Consider the following 17,806-nt stretch of genomic DNA (forward strand, 5'->3'; position numbering starts at 1 on the left):
TACTGTCTTCTTGACATTTGACACAGTTCAACTCCCATCGAAAATCAAAGCAGGCTATGAGATAATTTCCGTTCGCCCTTACGTCCCAAACCCTACGCTTTGCTATCGTTGTCAGCGGTTCAATCACACCAGCCAGTCCTGTTCCAATCCAGCCAAATGTGTTACGTGTGGCACGGATGCCCATGAGGGTGCTTGTCCACCTCCATCCCCTCGCTGCATCAACTGTATGGGTGACCACGCTGCTTCCTCTCGAGATTGCCCCGTTTTTAAGGATGAGAAGCTCATCCAGGAAATAAGGGTGAAGGAAAAGGTGTCGACCTTTGCTGCTCGAAAATTATTCGCCAGTCGCAAGCCCACCGTGCCTCAGACAGGAAAATACAGCACTGTCCTTCTCCTCGGCCAACAAAGGAGGCGGCCACGCAGACTTGCGACCTCACCTTTAGTACCACGGTCGTCAGATCGGCCAGCGCAAAGATCGCTCGTTCAACCTCACCACTTTCGCCTGCCCACTCTATGGCTCACCCTTCGTCGGGTTCTGCTACATCTCGAGCCCAAAAGTCGGACGCCAAGTCTTCGAAAAAAGAGCATACTCGTGAAGAGTTTTTACGGACCGCAGCTTCACAACCATCGGTTCCTCCTTCCTCTAAACAACATTCTTCCAAGACGGCTACAAAGAAACCCAGTTCCTCTCCTTCTCCGCCAAGGCGTGCCCCCTCTACAGCACCACCTGACGGAAATCGCCCTCGGCCATCTTCTGTGTCGCCGAGGCGCACTGCTGGTGGCCGGTCAACCGGCCGATCGCTGGTGGCAGGGACTGCTCCTGACCAACTTATGGATCAGGATCTTCTGCCTTCGGCTGAATGCCATTCCATGCTGTCGGTTGCTAGCTCCGAGCAGTCTTTGAGTTGACAGCAACTTTGGTCACATTCCTCCATTCTCTTTTCACCCCATGTCCATTATCCACTGGAATATCCGCGGCATTCGAGCCAATCGGGATGAATTGTCGGTCCTCTTACGCTCCTACTCGCCGGTCATCTTCTGTCTTCAGGAAACAAAGCTGCGTCCCCATGACCGCTTTGTTCTCCCTCATTTTCAGTCTGTCCGATATGATCTCCCCTCTGTTGAAGGCTCTCCAGCCCATGGAGGACTCATGATTCTTCTCCGTGATACTCTCCATTATCACCCAATCCCCTTAAACACTTCCTTCCAAGCTGTCGCCGTCCGTCTTTCACTTTCCGGATACACGTTCTCTCTTTGTACTGTATACATTCCATCGTCCACACCAATGGCACGATCTGATCTCCTTCATCTTCTTGGTCAGCTTCCACCCCCCTATTTGCTGGTTGGGGACTTCAATGCCCACCACCCGCTTTGGTGATCTCCACACCCTTGTCCACGTGGCTCCGTATTGCTAGACGTCTTCCACCAAGCGGATCTAGTTTGCCTCAACACTGGGGTCCCCACATTTTTGTCTGCCTCCACGACAACCTTATCTCATTTGGACCTTGCGGTCGGTACTGTTCCGCTAGCTCGGCGCTTCGAATGGTTCGCCCTTGATGATACACACTCGAGTGACCACTTTCCATGTGTCCTCAGACTGCAGCCTCAACTGCCATATATGCGCCCGCGACGCTGGAAGTTTGCCCAAGCCGATTGGACACTTTTTTCGTCTCTCGCGACATTCGATGACCGTCGCTTTCCCAGCGTCGACGATGAGGTCACACACATTACCGACGTTATCCTTACAGCTGCGGAACGTTCAATACCACGCACCTCCGAATTGCCCCGGCGCCCCCCAGTTCCTTGGTGGAACGAGGCATGCCGTGACGCAATAAGTGAGCGGCGACGTGCTCTTCGCATTTTCCGTCACCATCCTACTTTGGCCAACTGTATCCGCTATTAGCAGCTCCGTGCGCGATGCCGTCGTGTCATCCGCGATAGCAAGAAGGCAAGCTGGAAATTCTTTATTACCTCATTTAACACCTTCACTCCCTCCTCGGAAGTTTGGAGTCGGCTTCGACGGTTCTCAGGCGCGCCTAGTTTCTCCCCGGTTTCTGGGCTCACTGTCGCGCATGATACCTTAGTGGACCCCGTCGCAATTTCTAACTCGTTGGGTCAGCACTTTGCTGAGATTTCGAGCTCTTCAAATTACCCGCCAGCGTTTCTCCCGAAGAAACGTGCAGCGGAAGTGCGACCTCTTGCTTTCTCCTCCCAAAATCACGAAAGCTACAATACTGTTTTCTCCATGCGGGAACTCCAACATGCCCTCTCATCTTCTCGCTCCTCCGCCCCAGGACCGGATGGTATCCATGTCCAAATGTTGCTGCATTTATCCACCCATAGTCTGCGTTACCTCCTTCGCCTTTATAATCGAATTTGGACCGGCAGCACCTTTCCCAGACGGTGGCGGGAAGCTATTGTCGTTCCCGTTCCGAAACCTGGAAAGGACAAACATCTCCCCTCTAGCTATCGCCCCATTTCTCTCACGAGTAGTGTCTGTAAGGTTTTGGAGCGTATGGTGAATTACCGTTTAGCTTGGTGGCTGGAATCCCGCAGTCTTTTAACACCAGCCCAATGCGGATTTCGGAAGCATCGTTCTGCAGTTAACCATCTTGTCGCTCTCTCCACTTATATCATGAACAATTTTCTCCGGCAACGCCAAACGGTAGCAATATTTTTTGATCTGGAGAGAGCATACGATACCTGTTGGAGGACAGGCATCCTCCGCACACTGTTCTCTTGGGGCTTTCGAGGCCGGCTGCCCCTTTTTCTTCGCGAATTTATGGCAGAGCGCACTTTTCGGGTGCGGGTGAACACTACTCTCTCCCGTACTTTCTCCCAAGAAAACGGGGTACCCCAGGGATCCGTGCTGAGTGTTGTACTGTTTGCCATCGCCATAAATCCAATTATGGATTGTCTCCCTCCTGATGTCTCGGGCTCCCTCTTTGTGGACGATTTTGCGATCTACTACAGCTCTCAACGGACCAGCCTTCTTGAACGACGTCTTCAAGGATGTCTCGATCGCCTCCACTCGTGGAGCATCGAAACTGGCTTCCGTTTTTCACCCAGTAAGACCGTTTGTGTCAATTTTTGGCGACGTAAGGAGTTTCTTCCGCCCTCCTTACATCTAGGTCCTGTCAACCTTCCGTTTTCAGACGTCGCTAAATTCTTGGGTCTTATGTTTGACAGAAAACTATGCTGGTCCTCCCACGTTTCCTATCTTTCGGCTCGCTGTCTGCGATCACTTAACACCCTCCGTGTCCTGAATGGTACCTCCTGGGGAGCGGTCCGAGTGGTCCTTCTCCGCCTCTATCGCGCCTTAGTGCGCTCGAAATTGGATTATGGAAGCATAGTCTACTCCTCTGCTCGGCCGTCTATTCTTCGGCGTCTCGACTCTATCCACCACCGTGGATTACGTTTAGTGTCTGGAGCTTTCTACACTAGCCCTGTGGAAAGCCTTTATGCTGAGACTGCTGAACCTCCGCTGTCCAATCGGCGAGCAGTCCTCCTGAGTCGTTATGCTAGCCGTCTGTCTTCCATGCCTGCTAATCCAGCCCACGACCTTTTTTTCGACGCCTCCTTTGATGTAGGGTATGCAGGCCGCCCCTCCTCCCTACTACCCCCGGGAGTCCGCTTCCGTCAACTGCTCCATTCTCTTTCCTTCCGCTTTCCTAAAACCTTCTTGACAACTTGGGGTACAGCTCCGCTTTGGCTCCGTCCCCGGATCTGCCTGCTCCGTGACCTTTGTCAATTTCCCAAGGATGGTACCCCTACACTTGTTTATCGTCGGGCATTTGCTGCTCTATGTGCAGAAATGACGGACGCCACATTTATTTACACCGACGGCTCGAAAACATCGTTAGGTGTAGGGAGTGCCTATATTGTTGGCGACACCCCAAATCACTTTCGGCTTCCCGACCAGTGTTCGGTTTATACTGCGGAGCTTTACGCTGTTCTCCAGGCTGTCCACTACATCCGCCGCCATCAGCGGATACAGTACGTTATCTGCTCAGATTCTCTCAGCTCTCTCCTCAGTCTCCAAGCTCTTTACCCTGTGCACCCTCTGGTCCACCGGATTCAGGACTGTCTGCGCTTGCTTCACCTGAGGGGCGTCTCGGTGGCGTTCCTCTGGCTCCCGGGAGACGCTGGTATCTGTGGGAATGAGGCGGCCGATATAGCGGCCAAGGCCGCAGTCTCTCTTCCTCGGCCAGCTATTCAGTCGCTTCCCTTCACCGATCTTCGGAACGATTTATGTCGCCATGTTGCTCAATTATGGCATGCCCATTGGTCGGCACTTCCCTGTAATAAATTGCGGGAAGTGAAAGCCCTTCCTTGCGCTTGGACCTCTTCCTCCCGAACGCGTCGTCGGGAGGAGGTAATTTTAGCTAGACACCGGATAGGGCATTGTCGTTTTAACCATCGACATCTTTTAAGCGGCGATCCTCCCCCACTCTGTCCCCACTGCTCTCAGCTGTGGACGGTAAGACACCTTTTAATTGAATACCCCTATTTTAATCCGTTACGCTCCCGTCTACAGCTATCGCCTGATCTATCGTCGATTTTAGCAGATGACACGCGCTCCGCCGACCGCGTTCTACAGTTTATTAGTGACAGTGCAATGACGTCAGTCATTTGAAGCTTTTTTTGGGGACAATCACCCCCTTTCTGTAGTGGATTTTTAAGCAGTCTTCTATTTTTAGTTTCTCCAATTTTCTGACTTTGTTCCCATTGCTGCTGGTTTTAAATTTCGGTTTTTTACTGTCTTAAGTCACGGGCTGGGCGCTAATGACCGTAGAAGTTTTGCGCCCTAAAACCACAAAAAAAAAAAAAGCGGGGAAATACAGCACTGTCCTCGCCTCTCCTCGGACTACCCGGGAGGTAGCAACCCAGACATGCGATCTGACATTCAGCACCACGGTCGTCCGTTCGGCCAGTGCTAAGATCGCGCGACCGACGTCTCCTCTTCCTCCCATCACCCCACACACCAGCCACTTCCTCAGCTTCTGCTAAGTCGAAGACCCCGAAGTCAGATGCACAGGCCTTCAAGAAGGAACCATCCCGTGCAGACTTCCTCCGTCCCTCGACCTCCCAGCCTTCGACCGGTACTTCCACCAAACGTCCTTCTAAAAAGGCGCATAGGAAGCACAGTTCTCCTTCTCCGCCACGGCGCCTTTCTTCTTCTGCGCCACCCAGCGGTTGCCGCCCCAGGCCGTCATCCGTTTCGCCTGGCCGCACCGCTGGTAGCCGAACATCTGGCCGTTCACCAGCGGAGGAAGCTCCCCCTCCCGGCCATCCTCCCGAGATGGACGATGATCCTATAGACCCCATGGACGATCACTGTCCGCCTACTGATAGCGGCGGCAGTGCTCGCTCGAAGCCAGGCCCTAAGCGGCCTTCGAGGTGACCCCTTCTCTCATCTTCCTTTTCTTACGATGGCACTTATTCACTGGAATATTCGCAGCATTCGCTCCAACCGAGAGGAATTTAAGTTGCTGCTCCGCTTGCATCGTCCGCTCGTCGTAGCCCTCCAGGAAACGAAGCTACGCCCATGCGATCAAATTGCCTTGGCACACTACACCTCTGTGCGTTTTGACCTACCCCCTGTGGTAGGTATTCCGGCTCATGGAGGGGTTATGTTGCTGGTCCGGGATGATATTTACTACGATCCCATCACGTTGCACACCGGCCTGCAGGCAGTTGCCATCCACATTACTCTCCCCACTTTTACGTTTTCCTTTTGTACCGTTTACACTCCATCGTCATCTGCCGTTACCAGGGCAGACATGATGCAACTTATTGCTCAGCTACCTGCACCATTTTTGTTAACTGGAGACTTCAATGCCCACCATCCCCTTTGGGGCTCTCCAGCATCCTGCCCGAGGGGCTCCTTGTTAGCAGACCTTTTCAACCAGCTCAATCTTGTCTGCCTTAATACTGGCGCCCCTACTTTTCTTTCGGACACATCTCATACCTATTCCCATTTAGACCTCTCTATCTGTACTCCCCGACTTGCACGCCGGTTTGAGTGGTATGCACTTGCTGATACATATTCGAGCGACCACTTCCCGTGTGTTATCCATCTCCTGCAGCATACTCCCTCTCCGTGCTCCTCTAGTTGGACCATCTCCATGGCAGACTGGGGGCTCTTCTCTTCCAGGGCGACCTTTCAGGATCAAACCTTCACAAGCTGCGATCGTCAGGTCGCACACCTCACGGAAGTCATTCTCGCTGCTGCTGAATATTCCATCCCTCACCCTACTTCTTCTCCACGTCGCGTACCGGTCCCCTGGTGGACCGCAGCATGTAGAGACGCTTTACGTGCTCGTCGACGTGCTTTACGCACCTTTAAACGCCACACTACAGTGGCGAATTGTATTAATTATAAACGATTACGTGCTCAGTGTCGTCGCATTATTAAAGAAAGCAAGAAAGCCAGCTGGGCTGCTTTCACAAGCACCTTCAACAGTTTTACTCCTTCTTCTGTTGTCTGGGGTAGCCTGCGCCGGCTATCTGGCACTAAGGTCCACTCCCCAGTTTCTGGCTTGAAGGTCGCGAATGACGTCCTTGTGGCCCCTGAGGCTGTCTCCAATGCCTTCGGCCGATTTTTCGCCGAGGTTTCGAGCTCCGCTCATTACCACCCTGCCTTCCTCCCCCGCAAACAGGCAGAGGAGGCTAGGCCACCTGACTTCCGCTCCTCGAATTGTGAAAGTTATAATGCACCATTCACCATGCGGGAACTCGAAACCGCACTTGGCCGATCACGGTCCTCCGCTCCAGGGCCTGATTCTATTCATATTCAGATGTTGAAGAACCTTTCTCCTGCGGGTAAAGGTTTTCTTCTTCGTACATACAATCGCATCTGGATTGAGGGACATGTTCCCGCATGCTGGCGCGAGTCTATTGTTTCGATTCCTAAGCCGGGGAAGGACAAGCACTTGCCTTCCAGTTATCGACCCATCTCGCTTACCAGCTATGTCTGTATAGTGATGGAGCGAATGGTTAACTCTCGATTGGTTTGGCTGCTCGAGTCTCGACGCCTACTTACCAATGTACAATGTGGATTTCGAAGGCGCCGCTCTGCTGTTGACCATCTGGTTACCTTGTCGACCTTCATTATGAATAACTTCTTACGGAAGCGCCCGACCGCGGCTGTGTTCTTTGATTTGGAGAGTGCTTACGACACCTGTTGGAGGGCGGGCATTCTCCGCACCATGCATACATGGGGCTTTCGCGGTCGCCTCCCTCTTTTTATTCGTTCTTTTTTAATGGATCGTCAGTTCAGGGTACGTGTGGGTTCTGTCCTGTCCGACACCTTTCGCCAGGAGAATGGGGTGCCACAGGGCTCAGTTTTGAGCGTCGCTCTCTTCGCCATCGCGATCAATCCAATAATGGATTGCCTCCCAGCTGATGTATCAGGCTCCCTTTTCGTGGTCGATTTTACCATCTATGGCAGCGCGCAGTGTACACGTGTCCTGGAGCGCTGTCTTCAGCGTTCTCTTGACCGTCTTTACTCCTGGAGTGTCGCCAATGGCTTCCGTTTTTCTGCCGAGAAGACGGTCTGTATTAACTTCTGGCGCTACAAAGAGTTTCTCCCACCGTCCTTACGACTCGGTCCCGTTGCTCTCCCAATCGTGGAGACAACCAAATTTTTAGGCCTTACCTTTGACAGGAAACTTAGCTGGTCTCCACATGTCATATTTGGCCGCCCGTTGTACCCGTTCTTTAAATGTCCTCCGTGTTCTCAGTGGTATGTCGTGGGGAGCGGATCGAACCGTCCTACTTCGTCTATATCGGTTGATCGTCCGCTCCAAGCTGGATTATGGGAGCTTCGTATACTCCTCTGCACGGCCATCCATCTTACGCCGCCTCAACTCCATACAACATCGGGGTTTACGACTTGCGATCGGAGCATTTTATACCAGTCCCGTAGAGAGTCTTCATGCTGACGCTGGCGAATTGCCACTCACCTACCGGCGCGATATACTGCTTTGTCGGTATGCCTGTCGGCTACTGTCAATGCCCGACCATCCGTCTTATCGTTCCTTTTTTGACGACTCTCTTGACCTTCAATACGGGTTGTATGTCTCTGCCTTGCTACCCCCTGGAGTTCGCTTTCGTCGCCTCCTTCAACACCTTAATTTTTCACTCCCTACAACCTTTAGAGTGGGCGAGAGCCGCACGCCACCTTGGCTCCAGGCTCAGGTCCGCGTTCACCTCGACCTCAGCTCGCTCCCAAAAGAGGTCACCCCCGGTTCGGTCTACCACTCCCGTTTTTTGGAACTTCGTTCGAAGTTCATCAACATGACTTTCATTTATACAGATGGCTCTAAGACCAATGACGGGGTCGGGTGTTCCTTTATTGTCAGGGCACAAAGTTTCCAATACCGGCTCAATGGCCATTGTTCGGTCTTCACAGCTGAGCTCTTTGCCCTCTACCAGGCTGTTCTTTACATCTGCCGCCACCGACATTCTGCTTATGTCATATGCTCAGATTCCCTGAGCGCCATCCAGAGCCTCAGTGATCCGTACCCGGTTCACCCTTTCGTACACCGGATCCAACGCTCTCTCCAGCAGCTGGTGGACGTCGGTACGCCGGTTAGCTTTATGTGGGTTCCTGGCCATGTCGGTATCCCTGGGAACGAAGCTGCAGATGCCGCGGCCAAGGCTGCGGTCCTCCAGCCTCGGACAGCTTCTTGTTGTGTCCCTTCGTCCGATTTTAGTAGGGTCATTTGTCGGCGCGTCGTGTCGCTGTGGCATGCCGATTGGGCTGCACTTACCGACAACAAGCTTCGGGCCTTAAAACCTCTTCCCGTGGCTTGGACGTCCTCCTCACGCCCTTCTCGGCGGGAGGAGGTCGTTTTAGCAAGGTTAAGAATTGGACACTGCCGGTTCAGCTATCGCCATCTGCTGACGGCTGCGCCGGCGCCGTTCTGCCCATGTGGGCACTTGCTGACGGTTAGGCACATTTTAATGTCCTGTCCAGATCTTACCACACTGCGCCTCGATCTTAACCTGCCTAATACTTTCGATGCCATTTTAGCGGATGACCCACGAGCAGCTGCTCGTGTTCTTTGTTTTATCAATTTGACAAACCTCACTAAGGACATTTGATGATGTTTTCTAATCCTCTGCCTGTCCGTCTTTTATTGTTTTCCCTTTTAGTTGTTGTTGTCAACTTGTGCCTCGCGGTGCATTTTTAGAGTAGTCAGGGCGCTAATGACCATTGAAGTTGTGCGCCCTAAAACCACAAAAAAAAAAAAAGCATACTACATCTTCACAACAGAAGCCACGGAAATCTCACAAGTTGGCACTACGAAATATTGTCTTCCGCGACCATTCGCAAAATGCTAAACACTCTAAGTATTTCCGGCACGTCCCTGTCCAGCACTACGTGTCGTGTGCGACGCGATGCTGCTGCCCCACCTCCATACAGTCTCTCCACTGACATCGGTAGTCGCCTACCGTAGTAACGAGCGCTGTGGTTGACTAGAGCGCTTCCGCAATGTCTCCAAGCCAACGAACACACAAACATATTGAAACACTTACAAAATACTGGATTTACACTTAAATGACTTAAAAATAAATATTCGTGTGGCTCGACCATAAACATACTGTAACACACATTACTAAATACATGACCAAATCACACACATGAAACGAATAGAAACAAAAGTAGGCCAGTAGCCTAATGTCTCTGCTTTCTAAAACTCTGTAAATATTTGATCAATTTCTTCGTGAATGGTATATATCGCATATAAACAAAGGCCTAGATGGATAAATATATTTTTTCGTGTAACCGTGTCCACAGCTCATGGCCTTGCGGTCTCGTCCTCACTTCTCGAGCACAGGGTCCTAGTTTAGATTCCCGGCAGGGTCAGGGGTTTTCACCTGCCTCGAGATGACTGAGTGTTTGTGTTGTCCTCATCATTTCATCATTCATGAAAGTGGCGAGATCGGACTGAGCAAAGGTTGGGAATATGTATGGGCGCTGATAACCGCGCAGTTGCGCGCCGCACAAACCAATCATCGTGTAACGCGATTAATAGTGATCGGCCATTTGGACATCAATAATTCATGTTACATGCCTGTAATTCATACCAATTTAGGTTTACACCAATAGCTTTCTGAACACACATCGATCGAAAAAATCGGACGAACGGTTTAGATTTTAGAAATTCGTTGCTGGCTGTTGTATAATTTGCAGTCAGATACTAAACTTTAAAGTAATAAAGATATTGAAAATCTGATCACACCATCAGAATCGTCGTGCACATAATGGTAATGTACATGCTTCTTTTTAAGGTATCATGATCCATCTGGCTATTAATTTCTGCATGAACTGTGAAATATGTCATTATGGTTTCACAATGTGCACCCTCTTTGTGTCTGAGGAGATTTGTATGCTGGGAGTGCCAAAGTCCATTCCTTGACACTGCGTCAACATGGAATTCCCACGCGGTCGGCCTGGACCACGCAGTGTGGCTACCCCTGTTCCCGTGGCTAGTGTTCGGCCCCACGCAGCTGCTGACAAGCCCCTGCTTGCAGAGTGGCCCGTGCGGCCACGCCAACTCTGAATACTTTCAGGGCGCCACAACTCGCCCATTGCATTACAACATCTGAAAGATAGCTGTTCAGATATCGCTCCATTCGCGTAACAGCCACTAGTGGCTCCACCTTAAGGATACAAATCAGGTTTGCTTCAAATAGACGTTGTAACGGTCGTTAACTTTACTTTCGAGATTGGATGTGATACGCTGACGTTAGTAGAGAATGCCTTTCAGGCGATGAAGACGAACTGAGTTTGAGGGAGCACATGTAGTAGGGTTACAAGAAAACTGATATTCCTTTTGTGATATTGCAGAAAAACTTAAAAGCAATGCGACCACTGTCCATTATTACTGGTAGAGGTGGTCATGGGGATCTAGTCACAAGACCACGCTATGCACCACCATGTAGCGCTACCGAGAAGACGTACAGCTTTGCTGCATGGTGGTGCATGTGCAGCAGCAGTTGGAGCAGCTGTTGGCACCAGTGACACGAGGATCTGGCCCAAATTGATTACTTAGAGCTGAGTTGAGCCAGACGACCTGTAGCGTGTGTTCCACTCATACCAAACCATCGCCGTCTGCAATTTCAGTGGTGTCAAGGGAGAGCTCATGGGGGGAGGTGGGTGGGCAGTTACATTCCCTGAAGAAATGTTCCTACCCTGGTGCCATGGTGGATGAGAGGTCAGTTGAGGGCCGGCGACGAGCCTGTCTGTGTGCTACACACACTGGACCCAAACCTGAGGTTTTCATTTAGGGTTCAACTTAGCATGATAGCAGTACGACTGCCCCACGTAGCCTGACACCAGATTTGTACATCAGTTTGAAGATTCTACCTGTTGACTACCATTCCCAAACAGCACTATAGAGGCAGATTTCAAACAGAACAATGCTTGGCCACATGCCGCTGTTGTAACCCAACATTATCTACATAGTATAGATACATTGCCTTGCCCTGGGCAATCACCAGATCTATCTTCTATTGATTAAATACTGGACATCATCTGAAGAAAGAGCCCCCCAGGGGGTCAACAACTCTTTTGTGGATACGTGCGTAGCGAGCATGGGACCCCGAGCTAATTTGGCCCTCCTTCCTTTCCGGTCTGCATACCTTCCTTTTTCCGCATCCTTCCCTCACCCCATCTTCGCCCTTCCTCCCCTCACCTCTGGGTCTTCCCTTCCCTTTCTCCCCCCCTGGGAGTATGGTTTGAGCCTACGTCCGGAGACGGACGCTCATAAATGTACCGCATTCTTCGCCTTCTCTGCTTGTATGTCTTCATCCTTCCTTTGTCCTTCTCTTTTCCTTACCTCTTCTCTTTACCCTTTTCTCAGCTCTGGCGTTTGAGGACTCTCCTCTTTCCTTTCTCTTTCTTTGTTTTTCCCTTTCTCTTTCTTCCTCCCTGTGTGTGTCTGAAGGCCGACCCACGCACTTCCATGCATAGCCAGTGACGGGGTAACGCGTAATTCCCCGCCCCGAGTAGACAGGTAGGACACGTACGTACCCCCTGGTAACGGCCAGGCCCAGGGAGGGGTGATTACCCGACCTGATACCTTCCGAAAGTGTCGATTGGTCCCTCCGTCCGTTTGTCGGGAGGTGTGACCTGAGGTGTGAACAATCACCTAAGGCGGGAGTGCCCTCAGAGAGGGCCCCCACAAGGGAGGAGCGCGCCATTGGGGACGCCGGTAATCATGGGAGATTCTTCCGCAATGGTTTCCTCACCTTCCACTATGTCTGCTCACAAGCATAAGTTCACTGAGTCTCAGCCACAGACAGTTCTTCCATCGTTGCCACAGTTCCTTGTTTCTCGGTCTGACTTTGGTCACGACTTCCCCATGGTCAACCCTTTCATTATTCAGAAAGGTGTCGACGCAATTGCAGGTCCTGTAAAGTCTTGTTCCAGATTACGGAATGGCACCCTGTTGTTAGAAACAGTCAGCCCCCCCAGGGGGTCCACAACTCTTTTGTGGATACGTGCGTAGCGAGCACGGGACCCCGAGCTAATGTGGCCTTCCTTCCTTTCCGGGCTGCATACCTTCCCATTCCGCATCCTTCCCCATCCCTATCTTCGCCCCTCCTCCCCTCACCTCTGGCTCTTTCCTTCTCTTTCTCCCCATCTGGGAGTATGGTTTGTGCCTACGTCCGGAGACGGACGCTCGTAAATGTACTGCATTTCTTGCCTTCCTTGCTTTTATGTCTTCTTCCTTCCTTTGTCCTTCTCTTTCCCTTACGTCTCCTCTTTCTCTTTTCTCCGCTGCGGCGTTTGAGACCTCTCTTCCTTCCTTTCCCTTTCTCTTTCTTCCTCCCTGTGCGTGTCTGAAGGCCGACCCACGCCCTTCATGCGTAGCCGGTGACGGGGTAACGCGTAATTCCCCGCCCCGGGTAGACAGGTAGGACACGTACGTACCCCCTGGTAACGGCCAGGCCCAGGGAGGGGTGATTACCCGAGCTGATACCTTCCGAAAATGCCGATTGGTCCCTCCGTCCGTTTGTCGGGAGGTGTGACCTGAGGTGTGAACAATCACCTAAGGCGGGAGTGCCCTCAGAGAGGGCCCCCACAAGGGAGGAGCGCGCCATCGGAGACGCCGGTAATCATGGGGGATTCTTCCGCAATGGTTTCCTCACCTTCCACTAAGTCTAGTCACAAACGTAAGCATACTGAGTCTCAGCCACAGACGATTCTTCCATCGTTGCCACAGTTCCTTGTTGTTTCTCGGTCTGATGGTCACGACTTCTCCACGGTCAACCCTTTCATTATTCAGAAAGGAGTCGACGCAATAGCAGGTCCTGTAAAGTCTTGTTCCAGATTACGGAATGGCACCCTGTTGTTAGAAACACACAGTGCCCTCCAGTCACAAAAATTGCTGCGTACTTCTCTGCTCCACACCTTCCCTGTCCGGGTGGAACCGCACCGTACCTTGAATTCCTCGCGTGGAGTCGTTTATACACGCTCCCTCGATGGATTGTCTGACGAAGAAATTCAGCACTATCTGTCTGACCAGGGCGTAACGGCAGTTCATAGTCATGAAACGGGTTGACACGAACATCATTCCAACCCGCACTGTCTTCTTGACAATTGACACAGTTCAACTCCCATCGAAAATCAAAGCAGGCTATGAGATAATTTCCGTTCGCCCTTACGTCCCAAACCCTACGCGTTGCTATCGATGTCAGCGGTTCAATCACACCAGCCAGTCCTGTTCCAATCCAGCCAAATGTGTTACGTGTGGCACGGATGCCCATGAGGATGCTTGTCCACCAACCATCCCCTCGCTGCATCAACTGTATGGGTGACCACGCTGCTTCCTCTCGAGATTGCCCCGTTTTTAAGGATGAGAAGCTCATCCAGGAAATAAGGGTGAAGGAAAAGGTGTCGACCTTTGCTGCTCGAAAATTATTCGCCAGTCGCAAGCCCACCGTGCCTCAGACAGGAAAATACAGCACTGTCCTTGCTTCTCCTCGGCCAACAAAGGAGGCGGCCACGCAGACTTGCGACCTCACCTTTAATACCACGGTCGTCAGATCGGCCAGCGCAAAGATCGCTCGTTCAACCTCACCACTTTCGCCTGCCCACTCTATGGCTCACCCTTCGTCGGGTTCTGCCACATCTCGAGCCCAAAAGTCGGACGCCAAGTCTTCGAAAAAAGAGCATACTCGTGAAGAGTTTTTACGGACCGCAGCTTCACAACCATCGGTTACTCCTTCATCTAAACAACATTCTTCCAAGAAGGCTACAAAGAAACCCAGTTCCTCTCCTTCTCCGCCAAGGCGTGCCCCCTCTACAGCACCACCTGGCGGAAATCGCCCTCGGCCATCTTCTGTGTCGCCGAGGCGCACTGCTGGTGGCCGGTCAACCGGCCGATCGCTGGTGGCAGGGACTGCTCCTGACCAACTTATGGATCAGGATCTTCTGCCTTCGGCTGAATGCCATTCCATGCTGTCGGTTGCTAGCTCCGAGCAGTCTGAGTTGACAGCAACTTTGGTCACATTCCTCCATTCTCTTTTTACCCCATGTCCATTATCCACTGGAATATCCGCGGCATTCGAGCCAATCGGGATGAATTGTCGGTCCTCTTACGCTCCTACTCGCCGGTCATCTTCTGTCTTCAGGAAACAAAGCTGCGTCCCCATGACCGCTTTGTTCTCCCTCATTTTCAGTCTGTCCGATATGATCTCCCCTCTGTTGAAGGCTCTCCAGCCCATGGAGGACTCATGATTCTTCTCCGTGATACTCTCCATTATCACCCAATCCCCTTAAACACTTCCTTCCAAGCTGTCGCCGTCCGTCTTTCACTTTCCGGATACACGTTCTCTCTTTGTACTGTATACATTCCATCGTCCACACCAATGGCACGATCTGATCTCCTTCATCTTCTTGGTCAGCTTCCACCCCCCTATTTGCTGGTTGGGGACTTCAATGCCCACCACCCGCTTTGGGGATCTCCACACCCTTGTCCACGTGGCTCCGTATTGCTAGACGTCTTCCACCAAGCGGATCTAGTTTGCCTCAACACTGGGGTCCCCACGTTTTTGTCTGCCTCCACGACAACCTTATCTCATTTGGACCTTGCGGTCGGTACTGTTCCGCTAGCTCGGCGCTTCGAATGGTTCGCCCTTGATGATACACACTCGAGTGACCACTTTCCATGTGTCCTCAGACTGCAGCCTCAACTGCCATATATGCGCCCGCGACGCTGGAAGTTTGCCCAAGCCGATTGGACACTTTTTTCGTCTCTCGCGACATTCGATGACCGTCGCTTTCCCAGCGTCGACGATGAGGTCACACACATTACCGACGTTATCCTTACAGCTGCGGAACGTTCAATACCACGCACCTCCGAATTGCCCCGGCGCCCCCCAGTTCCTTGGTGGAACGAGGCATGCCGTGACGCAATACGTGAGCGGCGACGTGCTCTTCGCATTTTCCGTCACCATCCTACTTTGGCCAACTGTATCCGCTATAAGCAGCTCCGTGCGCGATGCCGTCGCGTCATCCGCGATAGCAAGAAGGCAAGCTGGAAATTCTTTATTAGCTCATTTAACACCTTCACTCCCTCCTCGGAAGTTTGGAGTCGGCTTCGACGGTTCTCAGGCGCGCCTAGTTCCTCCCCGGTCTCTGAGCTCACTGTCGCGCATGATACCTTAGTGGACCCCGTCGCAATTTCTAACTCGTTGGGTCAGCACTTTGCTGAGATTTCGAGCTCTTCAAATTACCCGCCAGCGTTTCTCCCGAAGAAACGTGCAGCGGAAGTGCGACCTCTTGCTTTCTCCTCCCAAAATCACGAAAGCTACAATACTGTTTTCTCCATGCGGGAACTCCAACATGCCCTCTCATCTTCTCGCTCCTCCGCCCCAGGACCGGATGGTATCCATGTCCAAATGTTGCTGCATTTATCCACCCGTAGTCTGCGTTACCTCCTTCGCCTTTATAATCGAATTTGGACCGGCAGTACCTTTCCCAGACGGTGGCGGGAAGCTATTGTCGTTCCCGTTCCGAAACCTGGAAAGGACAAACATCTCCCCTCTAGCTATCGCCCCATTTCTCTCACGAGTAGTGTCTGTAAGGTTTTGGAGCGTATGGTGAATTACCGTTTAGCTTGGTGGCTGGAATCCCGCAGTCTTTTAACACCAGCCCAATGCGGATTTCGGAAGCATCGTTCTGCAGTTGACCATCTTGTCGCTCTCTCCACTTATATCATGAACAATTTTCTCCGGCAACGCCAAACGGTAGCAATATTTTTTGATCTGGAGAGAGCATACGATACCTGTTGGAGGACAGGCATCCTCCGCACACTGTTCTCTTGGGGCTTTCGAGGCCGGCTGCCCCTTTTTCTTCGCGAATTTATGGCAGAGCGCACTTTTAGGGTGCGGGTGAACACTACTCTCTCCCGTACCTTCTCCCAAGAAAACGGGGTACCCCAGGGATCCGTGCTGAGTGTTGTACTGTTTGCCATCGCCATAAATCCAATTATGGATTGTCTCCCTCCTGATGTCTCGGGCTCCCTCTTTGTGGACGATTTTGCGATCTACTACAGCTCTCAACGGACCAGCCTTCTTGAACGACGTCTTCAAGGATGTCTCGATCGCCTCCACTCGTGGAGCATCGAAACTGGCTTCCGTTTTTCACCCAGTAAGACCGTTTGTATCAATTTTTGGCGACGTACGGAGTTTCTTCCGCCCTCCTTACATCTAGGTCCTGTCAACCTTCCGTTTTCAGACGTCGCTAAATTCTTGGGTCTTATGTTTGACAGAAAACTATGCTGGTCCTCCCACGTTTCCTATCTTTCGGCTCGCTGTCTGCGATCACTTAACACCCTCCGTGTCCTGAATGGTACCTCCTGGGGAGCGGACCGAGTGGTCCTTCTCCGCCTCTATCGCGCCTTAGTGCGCTCGAAATTGGATTATGGAAGCATAGTCTACTCCTCTGCTCGGCCGTCTAATCTTCGGCGTCTCGACTCTATCCACCACCGTGGATTACGTTTAGTGTCTGGAGCTTTTTACACTAGCCCTGTGGACAGCCTTTATGCTGAGACTGCTGAACCTCCGCTGTCCAATCGGCGAGCAGTCCTCCTGAGTCGTTATGCTAGCCGTCTGTCTTCCATGCCTGCTAATCCAGCCCACGACCTTTTTTTCGACGCCTCCTTTGATGTAGGGTATGCAGGCCGCCCCTCCTCCCTACTACCCCCGGGAGTCCGCTTCCGTCAACTGCTCCATTCTCTTTCCTTCCGCTTTCCTAAAACCTTCCTGACAACTTGGGGTACAGCACCGCCTTGGCTCCGTCCCCGGATCTGCCTGCTCCGTGACCTTTGTCAATTTCCCAAAGATGGTACCCCTACACTTGTTTATCATCGGGCATTTGCTGCTCTATGTGCAGAAATGACGGACGCCACATTTATTTACACCGACGGCTCGAAAACATCGTTAGGTGTAGGGAGTGCCTATATTGTTGGCGACACCCCAAATCGCTTTCGGCTTCCCGACCAGTGTTCGGTTTATACTGCGGAGCTTTACGCTGTTCTCCAGGCTGTCCACTACATCCGCCGCCATCAGCGGATACAGTACGTTATCTGCTCAGATTCTCTCAGCTCTCTCCTCAGTCTCCAAGCTCTTTACCCTGTGCACCCTCTGGTCCACCGGATTCAGGACTGTCTGCGCTTGCTTCACCTGAGGGGCGTCTCGGTGGCGTTCTTCTGGCTCCCGGGACACGCTGGTATCTGTGGGAATGAGGCGGCCGATATAGCGGCCAAGGCCGCAGTCTCTCTTC

This window comes from Schistocerca cancellata, unplaced genomic scaffold (assembly GCF_023864275.1).
Source record: "Schistocerca cancellata isolate TAMUIC-IGC-003103 unplaced genomic scaffold, iqSchCanc2.1 HiC_scaffold_718, whole genome shotgun sequence".
Classification (NCBI taxonomy): Eukaryota; Metazoa; Arthropoda; class Insecta; order Orthoptera; family Acrididae; genus Schistocerca; species Schistocerca cancellata.